The sequence below is a fragment of the Protopterus annectens genome, chromosome 1.part0 (genome assembly GCF_019279795.1).
Source record: "Protopterus annectens isolate FY-2018-M chromosome 1.part0, PAN1.0, whole genome shotgun sequence".
NCBI classification, from domain to species: Eukaryota; Metazoa; Chordata; order Ceratodontiformes; family Protopteridae; genus Protopterus; species Protopterus annectens.
Window position 1 is genome coordinate 1896892374 of NC_056725.1, and position 21807 is coordinate 1896914180.

The following is a 21807-nucleotide window of genomic DNA, read 5'->3' on the forward strand; positions in this document are numbered from 1 at the left end:
TTCTCATGTTCATGATTTTTATGTTGAGAATGATTTTCTATATAGTCTTTGTGTTGTCCTAGATAATATATAGCTGGCCTGAACATTTTACAGTCCGACTTTTGAACACAGATAGTATTGGTTTGGGGAACGGAATATGTTGGTTTATTTAATCATTTTTGTCTGATATGTTATGGTGAAGTGATTCAGGAAACCATTTTAAAACCACAGTATGTTCTCACATAGCATCCATCAATCTAGCGAGCTAGTTTTGACATCACCATTAATGAGATTGTGAGGAGTCTACATTATATTGGATTTAACAAGGCATATGGTAAGAACTTTGAATATTTTTATCACAAGTTGATAGCAGGTTGACATCTTGCAACCTGGTTGATTACCTATTTGTTGGGCACTAATCTTGTGTCGGGAAAGATCATTATAAACATTGGTGATTACTTAACTGACGATAAGGAATTGGGTCCTTTATTTTTGTTAGAAGGTTTTTCCATATTTTGGGGACTAATCAGCCATTGGTAATCATACAGATCTGTTCTAGAATTTGTGTATGTATATCCCTTTTGGTTGGGGATATTTATAACAATATCTAACAGGTGAATCTGACAGCAAAACATTTTTTGGGTCAGAACTGATGATTTGCACATATTGTGTGTATTTACTATATGATGTTTTGGTTATTTACAAAAGGGGTTTTTACCTCTTCTGTTTTTTTTTTTGATCCATTCAGCAAGCATTTACATTTGTTTGCAACTCAAATGGATTGAGTACAGTATATTTGGTACAAGTAAGCCAGGTCTAAGTATAGAGGGATTATCCTTTTAGCATCTTTGACTGTCTGCTTAAGAGACATCCTGCAGGCTCTATTTGGCCTGCATCATATCACAGTTGACTATTAGTGGTTTTGGGGTGATTGAAGCAAATTAGCAACTTATGTTCATGGATCTCAACAAACTACTTCAGGGCCTTTGTGCAGATAAGGATGACATCCACGTATTTGGAATTAAACCTATTGATGAGGGCACAAAGGGGAACAGCCAGATTGATCCAGTTGACAGTTGTAATTTGATTTTCACTCAGCATGGCAAAAAGGTCAAAACTTTACACACTAACATTTGGCACCTAAAGCTTTTTCAAAGCGTGTTAAATTCAAAATATTACCCTGAGGGGTTTAAGGACTAAATTACAGCCATTAGTTAGCAAGCCGGATGACATATTATTAAGGGATTGGAACATGTCACATCAGCAGGCATCCATGTCCTTTAACAGTTTAGCATCTTATGAAAGACCAATTGAGGTCAACATATGTGATGTGCAAAAAATATAGGAAGAGTTGAAAAAATATGAAGAACAAATAAATTTTAAGGATAATCTTAGCAGACTTTCAAAGGAATTGATTACTTTTGAAAATCATTTGAAAGATAAAAAGTTACATAAGTTTTCCAGAGATATGGAAGATTATGAGAGGGGTAGGCTGTTTGAGTCACAGAGAAATGTTAGGTTTGTTGATGGAACAAAAAACATTACTCAGATATGCAAAAAAAGACCCAGATCCATATTGAAAAAAGGTAGACCACACACCATAACTTCGGGGGAGGAATCCTCCACTACTGACACCGAATCCACATATATCAGTGATTCCCCTGATTCCAATAGGGGTCGGAGTTCAGAATACCCTTTAGGGGTAGGAAGCACGGGGGGGGGGCGCGTAAGCACAGGGGTAAAAACCATAGAGGATCTCTTTCAATCAATAGTGAAGTAAATGTAGAGTGTTCAAATGTGCACAATATTTCCAAATATGTTTTATCATCTGAAGAGGAGTCACTATTGAATAAAGGTCTTGGTTTTATCCCAGTTTTTTTGTGGATGAAAGCATTTTTGTCTCTGATATTTTGTCATTTTGCAGAAAGCTAAATTTGCAATTGTATTTCAGCCAACAGGACCATTCACAAAGATCAACTGAATTTAGATTCTACAAATCCAATTTCAGTCCACCTATGGACAACCGTGGCCATTTTCCAACAGGCAGTCATCGAAGATTTGCATTATAAACTAAGTTCTTCACAGATTCTCAGACAATCTAACAATGGCAGAATAAAAAGCTCTTATAGATCTTAGAGCAAACATTGATATTTCTATCTTGCCAGCGGATAAGGGTAGGGTGATGGTCATCATGGACTCCAGTTATTACTGGGCTGAGGGAAGTAGACAGTTGTCTAACCCTCAGCATTACATGAGCATGCCCACCAACCCCACTCTGAATTTCAAAAAAGTGATTGATAATTTTTTGCAGGAAGTGGTGGATCAGGGAATTATCAGTGACAAAATAAGACAATAATTAGTGGTAAAGGATCCGGGCAAACAATATCTTTACCTACTGCCCAAAATTCACAAATCTTTGAGTGTACCACCAGGTAGACCTATTGTTTCGGGCATAGGCTGTCTTACGGAGCCATTATCAACATTTCTGACGGAACATTTACAACAGTTATTGTCACATGTTAGAGCCAGGTTGAAGGACACAACCGAGTTTCTACAAATAGTGTCTGAGTCTGAATTAGAACCTCACTTGTTGATGTGCACCCTGGATGTCAAATCACTTTACACCAGGATTCCACACTGGGCAGGATTAACAGCACTACAATTTTGGTTAAACAAGGCCAATATCTATAGTCCAGGTTTCAATACATTGTTCATTTGCATGGCCGAACATGTCCTTACCAAAAACGTCTTCTATTTCACAAATGAGTGTTACTGGCAAATACAAGTAACAGCAACGGAGGCATCTTTTGCTCCAATATATGCTGATTTATATATATGGGATATGTTGAAGAACACATCATATACGATGAGTCACATAACTGTATTTGCCAGAGATTGATATATGGAGACATTTTTTGGACGACTGTTGGCTCATAAGGAAAGGAGGCAGTGATTATTTGGAGGAATTCATTGAGTACATCAATGAAAATAAATGGGGGGGGCTGAGTTTACAGTGAGTTATCATAAAAATAAGTTTCACTTTTTGGGTGTTAATTTACAGCGTCAACCAGATAATAAGTGATGCACTACTGTTTATCGTAAATATCCACAATATAACAGCCTGTTACACACCTCCAATCTCCATCCCAAACACACTATTAGCAATATTCCTAAATCTCAGTTTTTGCATTTGAAGAGAATCGGTTCTTCACAGCAGGATTTGACAGAATCCCATCAGGACTTAGCCAACAGATTTCTAGCTAGGGGATATGGTACACAGAATATGAACTTGGCCATGCAATGGGCAAATAATCAATCCAGGGATACTCTACTACAATACAAACATACAACCAGGGGGAATAATAAGGATACCTTTTGAATGGTCACATTTGGTAGAAATACAGCCTTTTTGACTGATGTTATTGACAAACATTGGAATATTTTGAAGGCTAATGAAGAATTGGGTGACATTTTGGGGGACAAATGCTCATATTCCTTCAGGTGGGGTAAAACCTTAGGGTCCTATTTCTCTCGCTATAAGAAAACCATGCATCAGGATATTACTTACCATCATTAACAGGAGAGAGACTGGTTGGTTCTTACCCTTGTGGACACTGCACCTTCTGCAAATACATCTTTAAAACCAAATCCTTCACTAGTAAAAATACTGGGCAGCTGTATGACATGAATTTTTATGCCAGTTGCAGAACGGACTGAATTATATATTTGACCACCTGTACTTGTCAAACCTTTTATGTGGGGCAAACTTCTAGACAATTCAGATGTAGAATGTCAGAACATTTAGGAGATATTAGGAATGCAAGGGCCACCAACGCTTTATATAGACATTCACTTGTTTATCACACTGCCAAATTTACTTTTACAGGCATAGATAAAATGTCGGGCAACAGCTCTTTCAAAATAGGGTGGCATGGTATATTAAACATGAAGGAAAGGAAATGGATTGTGAAATTTAGGGGTTTTATTCCCACCGGGATTATATGACAAACTGTAGGGTTTTGTCAACATTTCCTTTCCTTTCTCTTCATGGGTCTTGATACTATTAATCAATTTATTAATCTTATCTGTTTGGTCAATGAGAAAAGAAAAAAAAAGAAAATAATGTATTATTTGTATTCTTTTTTATTTTGATTATTGATTATATTTTATTTTCATGATTAGTATCAGACTAAATATTCATTAGACAGGAAATTGTCATTTGTCTCTACACTGAGTATATATTGCAGTCTTCATACTGCCTCATTTTATGTACCACTGATGAAAGCAACAAGCTGAAACCTGTCTAGTTTTCTCAAACATTCACACTCCCAAGGTGCTGGCTATCTTTTTGTTTTGTCATAGTTTGCCTGGCCCGTGCACCTACCGTACCTGCTAGCTTGCCTCTTTGTGTCTAGATGTTTGGGAGGCTAATTTTGTTGAAGGTGCTTTCTAGTTTGATGGAAGAGTAGAAATTTGTGAATAATGAGGCTTGTAGGAGGGTAAGGAGGAGAAGGGAGGTAGCAGTTATTTTTTAGCAGTTGCTTTGCTTTGTAAAGGGAACCTAGTTTGCAGTATGTCTTTTTGACTGCAGTGTCAGTGTGCAGGTCAAATTTTAATTTTGTCATCAATGAGAACTGCTGGTAATTTTGCATTTGTGACATTTTCAATGTTTGTGTTATTTGAGGATATATTATTAAGGTCAATGATTTGATTTATGTTTTAGGATGAAATAAGATTGGTTTGGTTTTGTTGGGATTTAAGAGCAATTGAGATTTATTTAGCCAGTTTCCTTTAGAGGTGAACTGTTCTTTTGTGATGGTTTCTAAGGTGGGAAAATTGGAGACTGAGCAAACTAAAGTTGAGTTTGTCAGCATGTTATGGTGGGAGTTTTGATTCCTTGTGCATGTCATTAATGAAGATAAGTATTGATCCAAGTATGGAGCTTTGGGAGGGCTGTTGTAGTAATTGAAAGGAATATGGAATGGGAATCACGTCATTTTACATTCTGGGTTTGATTGTTTTGGTAGTTGGAGAACTAACTAGTTGAGGGAGTTGTGAAGCCTATAAGATGTAGTCTTTGGAGGAGTATTTCATGTGAGACCTTGTTAAAGGCTTTTGACAACTCTGAGAAAAGGGTGGAGGCAAAGTTAGCTGAGTTTTTACTTTGATTAATGGTATGTAGGACATGTAACAGGGTGGTCTTGGTGCTTTGGTGGGGTCAAAAGCCATGTTAGGTAGGCGCAAGCTATTGATAATGAAGTAGAAAGGCTAGGAGTTGCTGATATATGCATTTTTCAAGTACTTTGAAGAAGGGAGGAAGGATTGCTGTAAGGCTTTAGTTCAACAGTTTAGTGGATTTGTTACCTTTGTGTAATGGGATTATAAAGGAAGCTTTCTATAGGGCTGGGATGTACTTTTTTTGTAATGTATCTGTTAATTAGGATAGATACAGGGTAGCAAATGTTGTCAGCATCTGTATTGAGGTATTTGGACATCAGGTTGTCAGGAGCTAGTGTTTGGAATTTCAGTTTTATAATTTATTTTTATGATATTTGTCTGGATGGTTGTTGGGTTGTGTTGATGTGTTGCTATGGTCAGGGGGGTTAGGGGGTTGAGTTTAGGTTGTTATTGATTTGTGTAAAGTAAAGTACTACATATGAAGTATTTGTTGAATTTGTCTGCAGTGTCCTTGCAGGTTTCACATGGTTCATAGGTTCATAGGTAGGTACTAGGCTATCTGCCCGATGGCATTTATAAGCCTAGCCAGAATGTGTTGGCTTTCGCTGCCCCCTTAGATTAGTTCCCTGTGCCTCTGTCCAGCAGAGCCACTGAAGTGATCCCCGGGGTAAACTTTCTGTTTCCCATCCACTCGTCAATATTTATCTTGAAGTGTGTTAGCGAGGAGCTCTGCCTAATGTAGATTGGAATCTTGTTCCAAAGCATGGGAAGTCTCTGGGACAGGAATCTATCCCTCCAACATTTCCTATTTATTGTTGTGGTGAGGTTTAGATCCCTAGAGCGTGTGGCTTGAGGGGATATGGTTTTCTTTAGGTGGAGCATGTCCATCAATTCTGGGTTGGACATGGCCTTGTATGTCAGGCAGAGATCACCTCTGAGTAGGCAGTATGCAACCGAGTACAGCTGGAGTTTCTTCAGTCAAACTGCTTAGGGCATCTGTTTGAGGCCAGTGACCCTCTTGGTGAGGTACTTCTGTGGTCTTTCCAGCTGTTGCATGTGTCTTTAAGGCACATCCCAAATGGAGCATTGTACTCTATGATGGGTCTGATGAGTGATTAGAGGGGCACAATGACCTCTTTTGATCAGGATGCGAACCCTTTTGTCATTAGGTGAGCCACATAGAAGGATTTTTTTAACCACTTCGGCAATGTGATTATCAAAGGAGAGATTACTATCTACTTGCGTCCCCAGAGCCCTTATTACGTCTTCCATATTTAGGAGACTACCACCTATGTGGTACTTTGTGGGTACATTGCTTTTTCCAAAGGGGATGACTATGCACGTTTTGGCATGTAGCCCACAATTCTCGCCAGGTGGGTTCTGTCCGTGAGCCTGTTGGCAATCCATCTAGTGACGTAGGGGTTTATGTTCAGTCTGGTGAGCTTGTCTATAATACCAGAATGGGGAATGGTGCTGAAGGCCTTTGCGAGGTCTAGGCAGGTCGTGTGTACCACCTTTGCCTCGTCTATAGCCTTGATAACTGTCTCAAAGAAGTCCACCAAGTTTAGGAGGCATGATCTGCCCTTAACAAAGCCGAACTGGGTAGGGTCCGGTGTTTGGAGGTTCCCAATGTCTCTGTTAATGAGTTCCATGACGATGCACTCCATAGCCTTGCAGATCAAGCTAGTCAGGCTTATAGGGAGATAGTTCCTGGGGTTTGTTGTGGCTCCACCTTTGTGGAGCGGGAATAACCGTTGCTGTGCGCCACTCTGTGTATGTAGCCTGTGGAAAGGCTGAGTTTATACAGTGTGTTTAGGTGAGGGATTCGTTCATCTTTGAGCTCATGTAGGATGCAGCCTGGGACATCGTCCGGTCTCATTGATGCTGTGTTTTTGGCTTTGGAGAGGGCTGTTTTAAACTGAGTGTCTGTGATTTCAGGGGCTCTACATTCTTCTGGTATGGTTATGGGCCCTTTTTGGGTTGAGGGGGATGAAGTTTGCACTGAACCTGTCTGCCAGGATGTTGGCGATATCTGTCGGTTCAGTGTATTTTGTGCCATTCTGCAAAACGTTTGGGGCGGGGGGGGGGGTCTGTTTGTTTTTAGGAGGCTGTTTAGGATAAGGCCAAAGTCAAATGTAGTCTGAAACAAAGTTTCAGGATCACAACTGTTTTACTTAGTTGATAGAATCAAGGGCATCTAGACTAATGCTTTCTGGATTTTAAATCTGCAGCTGTGCTGGTTAACATTTGTGAACTGCTTCTGTGTTACAGAATTCTTAATTGTAGGTGAGGAAAAACAGTACATCAAAGGAGAATTTGGGATACCTGTTTCTTAGGTTGATGTTCCACTTGACCTTTGGATGACTTTCAAAAGAAAGAAAGCTAGTTTTCTGCATTAGTCTGAGTTTGTTTACAAAGTAGAAATGAGCACCTTATGTAAAACAATAGGCTGCATGACCTGTAGTTGTGAAACAACTTGATATGTAATATTTTTCTACTGTTGTGCATTGTAAAACATACACAACTGCCTTGTAGCACTTTATAGCTTTTGAAGCTATGTAATGAAAATTACATGATCAGATGGCATTAAATATTACCTATGTCAGAATAACTCATGGCCACTGTATTAGAAGTGCCAGTATTTAAAGGAGAAGCAGGCATGTTACTAACCATGTGTATCTGTATTTATAGATTTACTGCACAATTAACATTTGACTGTATTCTTGTGATTTTAAATTTAGCTTTTGTTGACTGGGTTAGTCCCAGTACACTAGTATCATGTCTTCGGGGTAGACCCAAGGTGGTATTTATACAACTAGAGAAAATTTGGTCAGGGCATCAGGGACCTTATCTCAGTCTTTTTATAGGTGCAATAAGATATTTTCTAGTTACCTGATCAACTTTGGTTTAACATCTCATCCAAAGGATGACACACTCATGAATGCAGTATTAGCAATATAATCACTTAGAGAAGGAGTAGAACACACAGATTGCCACTTGACTTTGACAGTTAAATATTGTTTTGGTATGTGGATTACATGGGTTAAACATTCAAGTGATCAGGTATTAAACGTATGCGTTTGATTGCCGGGGTTTAGAGCACTGATCTCTCGAACAATTTCATGTCCAGCCTGGAAAACAGCAAAAAGATAAGAAAACTGCAGAAGGTATATACTGGACAGCAACAAAGTAAATGAAAAATGAGGTAGTGCACACACTTAACACATTTGTAAATTTACTTTGAAGCTTATTCTTTGATGTCAGAGTATCAAGACTGACAAACTCTAGACAATGCAATAGATGCATTGTGTGCAAGTTTTAGCAGCACATTTTAAATAGAGCAAGTCAGGCACATTTGTTGTGGTATGAGGATGTCATTACCAACAAAGCTTAAACAATGCAATTTTGTTGATACTCTGCTTAAATTGCATGCCTTTAATTTGCATTAGTATTTGAAAATGTCTCCTATTCAGGCTTATTTTCTAGTTCTTTACTCTTTTAGATGTTTGCGAAGTCTTTCCAAATTGTTACACGTTTGCATTATTGTGTCTAAGATCATATAATATTTCTCTCTCAAACTGTTTCAGGCCGAGCTATCAGTATTTATTTAGCAAAGTGCTCTTTTGTTCTATTAATTAACCAGCCTGCCAACCAAGTAGTCAGACACTTATATTACTGGTTCATAGGTTGATAAGTACAAGGTTAGCTGCCCTTGTAGACCATTTTAAGCCTAGTCAGTTTTCCCTTTTTGTGCTCAAAATAGCCAATCCCCTTTGGTTATAAAATGCCCTTACCCATCCCATGGTTAATTGTATGTGAAGCCTAATGAGAATAACTGGGGTCATACCATGTATAATTTAAGGGGACTCATGCATGGGATAAAGCATTTAGGAGCTGTTGCTGCCCATAAGTAGAACAGGGGTCAGTCCTGGTGTAAATCTTCTGTATCCCATCCATAGATCCAAGTTGCACTTGAACTTGGACAGGAATAAACATTTGTTTTTATGTGGGCCAGAGTCCGTTCCAGAGCAGAGATTTCCTTTCTTTCCAAACCATTCTGTTGCTGTAGCAGAAGAGGTTTAGATACCTAGACCATGCATTTCTGATGCCATCTAACTTGCTGATGTGTAGTATATCCATCAGTATTGGGTTTACAGGATGCTTTGTATGCCAGGCACAGGTCATCTCTTTGCAGTCTGTAGGACACTGAGTATAGTGGAAGGACATGTGTAGGCCTTGTATCCTTTTAGTAAGGTATCTCTGTAGGCATTCAAGTTGTCGCATGTGTCAGCACAGATTCATGCCAAAAGAAGAATTGTATTTAATGACTGGCCTAATGAGAGCTGAGTATAGTAAATTCTTTGTAATCCTTAGTCAAAGAGACGATCAACTCGTAGATTAATTAACTAATTAATTATTGCTTTTATAAATAAACTACTATTGCTGTTCAGTATATACATTTTGCAATTTCTTCTGTTTTTGTTGCATTCCCAGGCTAAGCCTGAACCTGAGAGCTAGAGTGATACAAATATAATTATTCACATATCCTTCTTTTCCTACAGGCATACAACATTCTTAAGCTAATTCATAGTCCAGTACTCTGTTAGTAACATTTTACAGTGCAATACGCTTGCATACAATTCTGCATTTATAAAGAAGTTTAAGTACTACGCATTATATATTTAAGCATTAATTATGTGTTCATTCTTGTAAATGTTTAATATTTTATTTAATCACCCTCACTCCTTGGCTATGTTTTGTGCAAGAAAATCTGCGTCAAATGCCTTAAAGGCGATATTTTTTTCTTTGTATTCTGAAGTGCATTTCTTACTTGTTGTCTTTGGGACCCAGGTTATGGCTGAAAAAAGGACTCTGGGCCAGTCACTATTCACTTACCAAGGGAAACAAAGTATAAATAAAAATAAGACTAATTATGCAAACTTTGTGTCTTACCATGAGGTTTCTTTTTCAAAGTAGTGCAGACAGGTGGGTCCCATCCTAGGACTGTAAAGGAACTGAATTCAAAAGTTGTAAAATGGGTTAATTAATGATGTGGAGGTGGTGTGGTTTTGGGTATTTGCAGAACTGTGAGCATTTCATATCACAGCTCTAGAGGAAAGGGAGAGAGAGAGATGTTGCTTTAATCTTAGTAATAGGGAAAATTCTTGGTTCAGTTCTGAATGACATGCTTGCTGATTGATTCCCTTGATTTGGGTCACCAAAGAATAAATTGTACACTTTTTCACTTTGGAATAATGCAAGGCTTGACCTAAACATATGTAAGTAAGGCATTTACTGCACAAGTTTGGAGTAGGCTGCAACTTATTAGACTGGATATAATGATGGCTATAAACAAAAGCATTTTAGTTAATGGTAAACGGAATCTACAGAAAAAATGCTTTTGTATTATTTTGCAGTAGTGAATGTTGGGACCCCAGACCCTTTTAATGTCTATACATGTGACATTACAAAGGAAAGGATAAGATATTGTACTGAAATATGTTTAGTTGCAGTCTGGTAAGGATACCGTATTAGGACTATCTGATGATACTCCAATTCAAACAGTGTGATGAGAGAGGAAAATTAATACAGTGAGTTTGCAAGATTTTTCAGGCCCCCCTCTTAAAAATCTTATTTTCTGTCTAAAAAGTGAAACAAGGCCGTCTGCTTTCTCAAGTCAAACAGGGAACCAAATTGAGCTGGCAGTAGAGAACAAGAAGCAGGAAACTTTCCCAAAACGGCAGTCTGATACTTCAGAATGATTATGCAAGCATTCTTTCTACTCCCCAACCCTCCTGCCCCCCTCTCTCACAGTCTGTCCCAGAAAGTGGCTCTCTGCATTCCCCTGCAGCAAGATTGTTTCAGACTCTGTGATTCAGGAGGGATACTCTTGGCAATGGATCCTTTCAATAGAGTTTCTCCCACTCTCTCAACCTGCAGTGAACCAAGAATTACTTCTTTCTGCAGTTCATATGGGGTTACATGCATTTGTAGAATAATTGGTAGCATGTTTAAGTACCTGTGTTTTTTAGTCTTGTTGCTCCTTCTACTGTTGGGCATACCTAGGTCTGTCTATCTGACATTACTCTAGTTTCTGTTTGCAAATCCTGGTACTTTATGACTGTATCTGTCAGTATGTAAGATAATATAATCACTGGGTGTATCTATTTTAATGATTAATGCTACTTTTGTCCATTTTTTGGACTACTGCATCTTGTTTTCTTGCATCTGTTTTATTACGTATTGGTTTTCAGTGATCCCATGTGATCTAGACTTTTTAATTGTCAAAATTTTGTGGTTTATGTTTAAATTGCTTTTCATTTCTTCGTGTGTATAGTAGTGCTTGCACAATCCACAAGTACAGCAGACTTGCCACACTGTTGTGCCTTTCAATATACAAACCCTCAGTCATAAATATGTTGCAACCAGCAGTGAGATGTGCAGCTGTTTCCATTTCTGTTGCACTTTTCTGTTTCTCCTACTTTTTCTTCATACTTGTAAACTGTTGTGTATGTAACTCACTATCTTGGGCCTCCATTATTAATGCTTTAATCTTTAGGCTTAAATTCACATCTCTTTAACCATTCCTGTGTCAAATCTTGAACATGTGATTGTTATAGGAATCTTCTATACTTATATTTATAGGCAAGTACCAGGCTAGCTACCCTTGCAGGCCATTTTTTTCCTAGCCAATTTCCCATTTGTGCTCTAATTAACCTAGCCCATTTGGTTAGAGATTGGCCTTACCCATGCCATGGTTGATAATTATATATTCCCCTAATGAGAATAACGGGGACTGTATTATAGAAAAGTTGAGGGGACCCAAGCATGGGATAAAGCATTTAGGAGCTGCCTCTGTCCGTTAGTAGTACAGGAAGCAGTCCTGTTGTGAAATTTCTGTTTCCTTTCCATAGATCTAAGTTTTGCTTGAATATGGACAGGGATGAATTTTGTTTTATATGGCTGGGGAGTCTTATCTGTGAGACACACCTGTTCCTCCAAACCATTCTGTTGATGTTACAGATGATTACATCCCTAGACAGAGTATTTCTTATGCCATTTAACTTGCTGATGTGTACTAAATCCATCAGTATTGGGTCAAAGGATGCCTTGTATGCCAGATGCAGATCACCTTTTAGTGGTCTGTAGGCTACTAAGTATAGTGACAGGGCTTTGAGTCAGCCCTGACATGTTGTTTCAACCTTGTATCCTTTTAGTAAGGTATGATTGGTATATTGGTTAGGGTGTTCACCTTATAAGCACAAGGTTCAGGGTTTGATTCTCACATGAGGTAATTGGGTCATTCATAATAACTCACTGATGGACTTTTGGGGTTTGGGAGGGTGGCCTAATGGTTAAGGTGTGTGCCTTACAAACACAAGGTGCAGAGTTTGAGTCTCACAAGGGATAATTGGCTAGACTTATCTCTGGCTAGGCTTATAAATGCCCTAGGGCAGATAGCCTAGTATGAACCTATGAATCTCTGCAGGTGGTTCCAGTTGTTACATGTGCCTGAACAGATACTTGCCAAATGGGACATTATATTCAGTGATTGGCCTAATGAAGGATTAGTAAAGCGGGACAATGGCATCCATAGATCTAGACCATTCCCTTTATCTATAAGCTGAGCAGGGTAGAAGGACTTTCTTATAGCAATGGATACATCTTGGTCAAAAGTTGGGTCACTGTTCACATAAGTTCTGAATTCCCAAACAACTAGGTCAACTCTTAGGGGTGTATTGTTAATGCAGTGTTTCCCCTGGGATAGATGACTTCCCAAAGGATACAGTGATGCATTTTTTGCCATTTAGTTTTAGTCCATGATTTTGGAATCCGTTATTTATTTGGGCAAACCTTCCTGCAGGGTGGCTAAGTCAATTGAGAATTCAACGGCTGCTTTTAGCTTGTAGTCATCTGCAAACCTTCAGCCAGAGCCCTTTGATATTCACTTTTACTTCAGAAATGTAGATGCCAAACAGTAGAGGTCCTAGCACAGAACACTGGGGGGACTCCCCAGTGACTGCTCTGTTTGTGGAGGTAACTTCCCCTATGGTGATTTCCTTCATCCTGCCTGTGAACTAGTTTGCAGTCCTGCAGGTGGCACAGGGTTTTATTCCAAGTTTATTTCATTTTTCTAGTATGCCTGAGTAAGGATTTGTGTCAAAGGCTTTGGTCAGGTTGAGGTATGTGGTGTGTACTGTTTTCTTTTTCTCTATTGCTTTGGTGACATTTTCAAAAAAGTAAGCATGAACTGCCCTTGATAAACTCATACTGAGATGAGTCCAGTGTTTGGAGGTTTCCTATGTCCTGATTGATTAGTCCCATGATAAGTCTTTTCATGGCTTTGCATATGATGCTGTTCAGACCTATGGATCTGTAATTGCTTGAGTCTATGGAAGATCCTCCCTTATGCAGGGAACTGACTAGCTGTTCTTTATTCACTTGACACAAAACCTGTATGGAACCCGAGACTGAATACTGTTAGGGCTGTGACTTTTTTACAGCCTTTCGATTTTCTGTCTTTTCTTCTGGTTCTTGTTTTTGGCACTTTCTATTGCAGTCTGATTATCTTCTTTTTCTGGTTTGATTTACATTCCTACTCCTATCCAAAATGCATCTGCTCAGCTAAGCAAAATTATCATCTTAGATGACTACTCTGCATGCTTTAGAACTTTTACTATACTTAGATCTGATGAAGTCAAGCAAGTATGTATTCTTTCCCACTATTGCAGACATATACATGCAGTCAGTTTCAAGGAGGTCCATATTTCTCCTAGAGAGAGGAATATATAACTTTGGCATGTAATGTTTTTGTGTATATAATTTAATAAGCACAAAACATTTTCTTGCTTTCTTGTCCAACTGATTCAGTACTGTTTGGGGTCAGTCAGTCATACTAAAGCAGTACGTTAGAACAGGAAGGTCAAACTGCTCTACAGCTTGAACTTTATCCATAGATTTCCAGGCAGTTGTCATTATTAGCTGTAGTCATCTGAAAAATTCCTTACTAAACTTTGTTCACATTTTTTTATTGCAGACTTTTCATCTCTTCCAGAGTATTTATACTCCTCCACCTGTTCAAGTTCCTTTATATTGCATTCCCGCTCAGATTGAAATTTTCTAGATGCTGCAGATTTCCTGTTATAAATGTTGCTTTTGTAAATTTAGCATGACAATGTCATTATTGTATCATGTGAGAATGTTTTAAGCATTTGTAGTTGTGCTATTAAATCATCATCTGATAAACCATATGATTTTAAACAAACCACAAAAAAGTAGATGAGATGGCTATGAAAACGTTTTTGGAAGTTAATATGTAATTGTAGCTTAGTCTATTAAATAAACAGCTTTGTAAGTTAAGGGTAAGACATAAACTGCATTGGTGACAACGAAACACCTTGGATCCCCTGTGACATTTTTGACCCTGGTATAATAATTTATCCTTTATCATGCTCAGCTGCAAAGTAGTTTGCCACTGTTTTCATATTCACTGCAGTGTAATTGGTCAACGTATGATGTATATTACACATCTGTAAGTATCCCATAATCCATGAATGTGGGATGCTGTTGAATGATTTTTTTTGCAGTCATTTCATTCCAGACTTAAAATTCTCCCACTTTTTACAGCTCTTTGTTATTGCTTTATTTAACAAGAGATGATCCTTTGTTCCACATGACTTTCTTTTATTACCTGTCTTCCTGCCCTTTGTTGTTCTGTTTTTGTGGTAGTGCTTTATCTGTTATTCATTCATTTGCACAGTAACCTGTCCCATTTATTTCTGTTGTATCACATGAATTTCTTTTAGTAGCATCAGTTACTGCACTCCTCTCTTTCACCAGTCTTCTAACATTTTGGGTAATATTTAATGTGTATAACCTGTCTCTTTTATCCTTCTTTACATGTCTGCCCATCTTCATTAAATAAAACAAGTCTTCTGTTAGATTATTTTCATCTGGCTGGAGAGCACCCTTTTTGATCTTGTTTCCTGCTCTTTCCTTTGCTGTGCAATTCTGACTGGACTTTAATGCAAGTCTCCTTCAGAAAGGTTGCAGACCATTGCCTTGTGACTTTTCTTCAGATGCATCACACTCCCATCTGTTGCTTCTCCAACTGTGGACTCATTGGCCCATCGTGCTGTGATTTTGCCTGTCGAGTTTGCACACTGTCTTAACACTTCACAGATGGTCTTTCACTTTAATTTTTATTTGCTTAATTTCCCTCTTGATAAACTTGTTTTCAGTTGCATTATACTGTTGTGTTGTTTTTATTGTGAAATTTACAGTATCTGTGCATCTTTGCCTGTATTTCTCTCCAAATATCGTTGGAGCTGCATTTTTCGTTCTCTGCATACATATATTACACCTTATCAGTTCCCTTTTTGTTTCCCATGTCTGTGATTCTTGTTTATACCTTTCAATGCCCTCTATTATTATTATTATTATTATTATTATTATTATTATTATTATTATTATTATTACTACTACTACTACTTTTGATGGCAGGATTTCTTGGAAAAGGCACTGATGATGGAAAAGACTGAAGGGACATCGGTGTGTAAAATAGAGGTTATATTTTTCCTAGTCAGAGTCATATGGATGGGTTAGTGTTCTTCAGCAGTGTTACTTCCCTGTAAACCCTCTTTCCTCCTCAGTCTGTGGCATAGCTCTAAAGAACCTAGTATACCTTGAGCTGGGACACCAGGCTCCCCATATACTGGTGACATTTTAACCACTGGAGCAGAATGGGCCAGAGAGCCACTATTACTTCCCACAGAGTAGGGCTTTTACAAGTTATGCTTTACCCACAAATGTGCTGGCATCACTTAGTAGGATGGTTTGAACAATGTGATATGAATGCTGTGAACAACCCCACCCTGGGCAGAAGAACATACACACCTACAGTACCAGTTTTCCACACAACCTGGCAACTGCATTCTATTCTGGTCTCCAAAATTAGATCAGTAGCTGCCTTGCCAGTACATCATCCTGACCCTCCCCCTTGAAAACTGTGTGCTGGCATAGGCATGTTATTCCTTCCCCTGCCCTTGCTAGCTATAGCAAGCATCTGACTGAGCTGCTAATCAAACTTGGGTCACAGAGTATTGTCAAGAATTTTTCACTCTTTTGCCAGTGGAGCTGAGGTGGACAGATATTACTAATAATGTGATGAATATGCATGATAGTAAAGAAGCAGTGGTGGACAGAGGGGCCTGATGTGCTAAAGTTCATTAAAAGGACTAAACAGCAACAACAAATGAAGTCTTCTTCGTGGAGCCTTTAAGGTGTTAACCTTAAGGATCACTGCCGCAATAAGATTACTTATCCATGGGAAATCACCATAGGGAGGCATACACCCTTCTAGCTTGGCTTGACTTCCATGGCCTTTGCACATGTCCCTAGTGTGAAGCTGGATGAGCTCTTCCTTTAATCCCAGATACTGACCTGAAAATAGGAGCAGCTCACACAATTCTTCAGATCACTTTTGCCCCAAAGACTGGTCAAAAGTACGTGTCCTCACCTAAAGAATTCCAGATTGTCCAAAAACGAAAATGTCTGAAGCCGAATAACCAAAATCCAACAACCAGAGAAGTAGAAAAGCAGCAAAGAGATATGTCTGAAGAAACGTCCTTTATTGGAACAGTCCACAAACCAAAATGACACAAGCGCTTTCACTCAGACAATTCTGAGCTTTTTCAAGTGATACCATCTCATTTAAGAATACGCCTTATATATGATGTCAATCATAGCATTAATTGAAAATGCATATTGTTAAATTAAAACATTTAAAGGAACCCTCTAAAAAAAATTTTTTAGTGTAAAATATAACTGTGTTTAAAAGACTGACTTGCATCTAAAATAATTCCCAAGCTAGGAATTAAAACAATAATACATTTCATGGGTTTAATAAAATTAAGTTAAAAGCAAGTATATTATTCTATTATCCATGTAACATTACTAAAAGTAAATACATTTAAAAAGTCGATATACCCAATATACTTGTTGTTATATTTAGAATATTAAAATCTTTCTTCATGAAAATTCATTTGCGTAAATTCTGCAAAATAAGCATATTATTGTTGAAAAACAATGTTAATATATTAGTCTATTAATTATGGACACTAAACAAAATGTAGGCTAGAAAGGGCTCAACGGGACCATCAGCATCAAACCAGTTCTTAAGTTAAGAAGAGCTAGACTGTAACCATAATTACTGCATTCATTATTCAGCAAGTCATCTTTCATTTGATGTCATTCTATCAACATACCAATGTTCATTTATGTATTGACTCATTCATCCACTCGGTTATTTCTTCATGTATTTTTCCATTCTTTTTAATGGGGTTATATGCATCTACTATCCTAACCACTACTTTTACCTTTCTAGCCTACATCTTGTTTAGTGTCCATAATTAATGAATTTTCATGAAGAAAGATTTTAATATTCTAAATATAACAAGTATATTGGGTATATCGACTTTTTAAATGTATTTATTTTTAGTAATGTTACATGGATAATAGAACAATATACTTGCTTTTAACTTAATTTATTAAACCCATGAAATGTATTATTGTTTTAATTCCTAGCTTGGGAATTATTTTAGATGCAAGTCAGTCTTTTAAACAGTTATATTTTACACTAAAAAATTTTTTTTAGAGGGTTCCTTTAAATGTTTTAATTTAACAATATGCATTTTCAATTAATGCTATGATTGACATCATATATAAGGCGTATTCTTAAATGAGATGGTATCACTTGAAAAAGCTCAGAATTGTCTGAGTGAAAGCGCTTGTGTTATTTTGGTTTGTGGACTGTTCCAATAAAGGATGTTTTTTCAGACATATCTCTTTGCTGCTTTTCTACTTCTCTGGTTGTTGGATTTTGGTTATTCGAATTCCAGATTGTGATAAGTACACAGTTTGAGAACTCGTATTTATTACTGCAACTGGCTGATTATTGGATTTAAAATGTTTCTATAATGATGCGACCCTTGAATTGCACAATGAGATTTTTTAAATTCTCAGGAAAAAAAAACTTGGGGAAGATGGTGTCTGCTTTAGAGAGAATTAATCTCTCTTGTGAACACTTTGCCACTGTCTGTACTGCTAAGTCTTGAAATTAGTAGCCTTTCATAAACGTAAGAAGCTCATAGTATATGCACCCCCAATGCTGGAGAGCCATCCACAAGCTGTCACAAAACAAGAAATTTTGCCTAAGAAGGTGCGCACTATGAAAATGAAGAAGATGAAATTATTGTATAAAAAATTCTGCAGAGAGCATGAAGCTATCTATAGCATCACCCTTCAGTGCCAGTGACAATTGAGAGCACTGGAACCAGATGAGAGATGTCACTTTATGTTCCCAGTGGGGTTTTTTTTGAACAGTGTTCCTACCTTTTCTAGGTCTTTGGAATCCAGTTGCAACATACTAGCCAACCCTTAGTTGAAGTGAGCCATCCAGGCCAGTTTCCAGGCACCAGTAACATATTTCTAACCTTTGAACTTTTTAGTTGCACAGTCATATAGTTTATCTAAAAATGACAATATTTCATTAATTATTTCTGCAAGAGATCACTATTCTCACATAGCTATGCATTGATGATGAAAGCAAAGCAGTGGAAGGTTTACAGTGCTACCCCACTGTTCACTTTCAGCACAACTCCAGAGTGCCCTGAATACTTTTCCTACAGAGTGAGGCACAATTCTATATTGCTGTGCGCCTTCATACATGGGTAATCCTTCTTCCTTCAATACCTTGTGTGTTTATGCAGTGTGGCAACAGCAATGTATGCCTGCCTTGCTGTCCACACAGCAAGACAACAAGAGATGTCTAAAGCATGCAGTGTGGCAACAGCAGTAAAACCATTTTTGTCCAGGCAGGAAGATCAAAGATGTCTAAGGCATGCAGTCTTAATAAATGGCATTCTGCAGTCCTACATTTGATTCTCTAGTCTAGGTGTGAGTATGAATAGTTTGTTAGTAATTACTTCCTCTTCAGTGCATAAAATCATTCTGGCCATTGAGCTGAACGGCCTGTGGGTTGATGGTTGATTCTGTTTCACACAGCTCTCTACACCTTGGCAAAGCTCCTGTAATCAAATAAGGCAAAGTTTGAAGCAAGTATTTTTAAAGGATTGTGTCCCACTATAGAGGCAAAAGCAAAAATGGTAAGATATCTTCAATCTAGTGAGGAGTAGCTGTGATAAGTGAAGCATAACAGGGCTTTCTGAATTCTTTAATAGGCTATATAATGTGGAACTTTGCTGTTAGGATTTCTATGAAAGAGTAAACAACTGTGTCAACAACAGTATTTTTAGTACTGTATTAACTCCATGAGAAAGAAAATGATAATTGTCTAGAGGTTGAACACAAGAAACCTCTCGTGTTCCGTGTGGTTGTCACTACCACTGGACCAACAAAGAGTCTCTGGATGGTCAGGAAACTGGTTTCTTCCAAGAGTAGTTGTTTCTCCCTTTAACTAGGAAAGTACCATGATTGTGATTTTAAACACACAAACATCCAATGCAGGACACAGTTGACATAGTACTGTATTAATTCAGTGAGAAAGGAAAACGCTGAGCCTAGTCTCGAGATTGAACCCAGGACCCCCCCCCCTGCACTTTATGCTTCAAGCTCTGTGATATAAGTTAGAACAGTAGAGCCCTGTCATGTTACATGCCAGTATTGGTGGGTACTACTCTGTTAGCACAGCGACCACAGTGTGGGAATTGTCATGATGTAGACATGCTACTGCAGCAGTGAAGCTATATATACATATATATATATATATATATATATATATATATATATATGTGTGTGTATGGAAAATGATAGAAGAACTTTACCTGTTCATCCACTTGTGTAATTGTGTGTGTGTAATTATGTGTGTGTAATTGTTAGTATGCTTGTCTGAGAAGTATATAAAGAATGCCTTTTAGGATTGATAGAGAGATGGTGCTTTTGTTCTAGAGTAGCACCAGCTGGCATGAGACACCACTGATTCTACACTTGTGTATGTGCAATTTGCAGCAGTAGCTCAGAGATAAGTCTCTGCTTCCATTAGACCACTATGTGCTGATCATCCACCTTTGTAACTGCAGTGCAGCACATTTCTTGTGAACAATATTGTTATTCAGTAGAGCTACTGTCTGAATTACCTTAGCATTTATATTCATGTAGTGTAGTACATTTGCATATGCATATGTCCTGCACAGTAGCATATCACTTGTGCACTTGACTGTAAAGAGAGAGCTGGTCTTTTCCCTCTATTTTTGTGTGCACTGAAACTGTACATTGTTACTGTGTTTCTGTCTGTAAATCTCAGTGATATTTATAGGCAACAGTGAGCTACTAAGTCATCTTTTTTCTTTGGCAACACATTAATAGTCTGAAAAAGTATTCTCAAAGCAATACAGTATCATCACTGAAACCACCTTTTATGCGTAGACTTTGGCTATATTCTTCTTCTTCTTCTTTCGGCTTTTCCCGGTTAGGGGTCACCACAGCGGATCACCTGTCCGCTCATGATTGGCAGTGGAGTTTTATAGTGTCGAGTTGCCAGCCCAGCGCTCAACCTTCCACAGAAGGCACACAGACGCACTCACACCTAAGGCCAATTTAGTGTGTCCAATCCACCTACTGCATGTCTTTGGGATGTGGGAGGAAACCGGAGCACCCGGAGGAAACCCACGCGACCACAGGGAGGACATGTGGACTCCACACAGAAAGCACCCCAGCCGAGGATCGAACCGGAAAACCTCTTGGTGTGAGGCGACAATGCTAACCACTGCACCACCGTATATTATGAGTTTGTTTATAAAATAATGCAGGCATGATTTCTGCACTATGATACGTTACCTGAAACCAGTCACTGAATATGATATTATTTTATTCTTCAAAATAAAGTCTTCAGCCATGTCATATATTCAAACCCCAAAAGTGCCCTTTCCCTGTATATGAGAGTAAAGATTAATTTTTAGTGAATAGAAATATATTGTTCTGGATGGTCTCTTTCCAAGTCTTGTTTCAGCTGAAGACTTTAGTTCAGTAGCAGTTGTACTTTTATTAACTCTTATCAATGAACTATTGACTTCATTCAGTATGCTACTGTAAAACAATTGACATCTTTTGTTTATGAGATTAAAAAATATTAATGTTTTAGTCAAGGATAGTTACTAACATTTTGATGGTATTTAAATAAAATGTACTCCAACTAAGCTGCTTCAATCAAATCTGATTTAAAAAAAAATTTCTCTCTCTCCAAAGAATGTTGCTTCTGGTGTCCATATTAAATGAAAAATGCTCAGGACTTTGGTATTTTTCTGTTTATAGATTTGTAACATAAACCACTCTGGGTTATATATCCTTTGTATTGTTTTAATTCACAGACATGTTTTGATACTGTGGTCAGAAAGCATACTTCTGTGAATTGTGAACACACTTTAGCCATATTAAAGCATTTAAAATCTGTTTAAGTATTTAAAATCTGAATTTTTGAAGTTTACTAGCAGGCAGTGTCACACCTCTTTTTCAGTGACTGCCATGCAAGTGTACCAGAGATATTTGATTACAAAAGCCATCCATTTACAGTGAGGAGGTCACAGAATGTTAAGCATGTGGGACTTCAGTAATTGCACACAGTCTGCACATTAT

General features: G+C 38.0%; 1 protein-coding gene across 2 annotated transcripts in view; it reads left to right on the forward strand.

Moving 5' to 3' along the window:
* The window catches only part of EZR (ezrin), a 1157798-nt gene that overhangs the window by 671315 nt on the left and 464676 nt on the right, over nt 1-21807 (forward strand). The gene's annotated exons all lie outside the window — the stretch shown is intronic.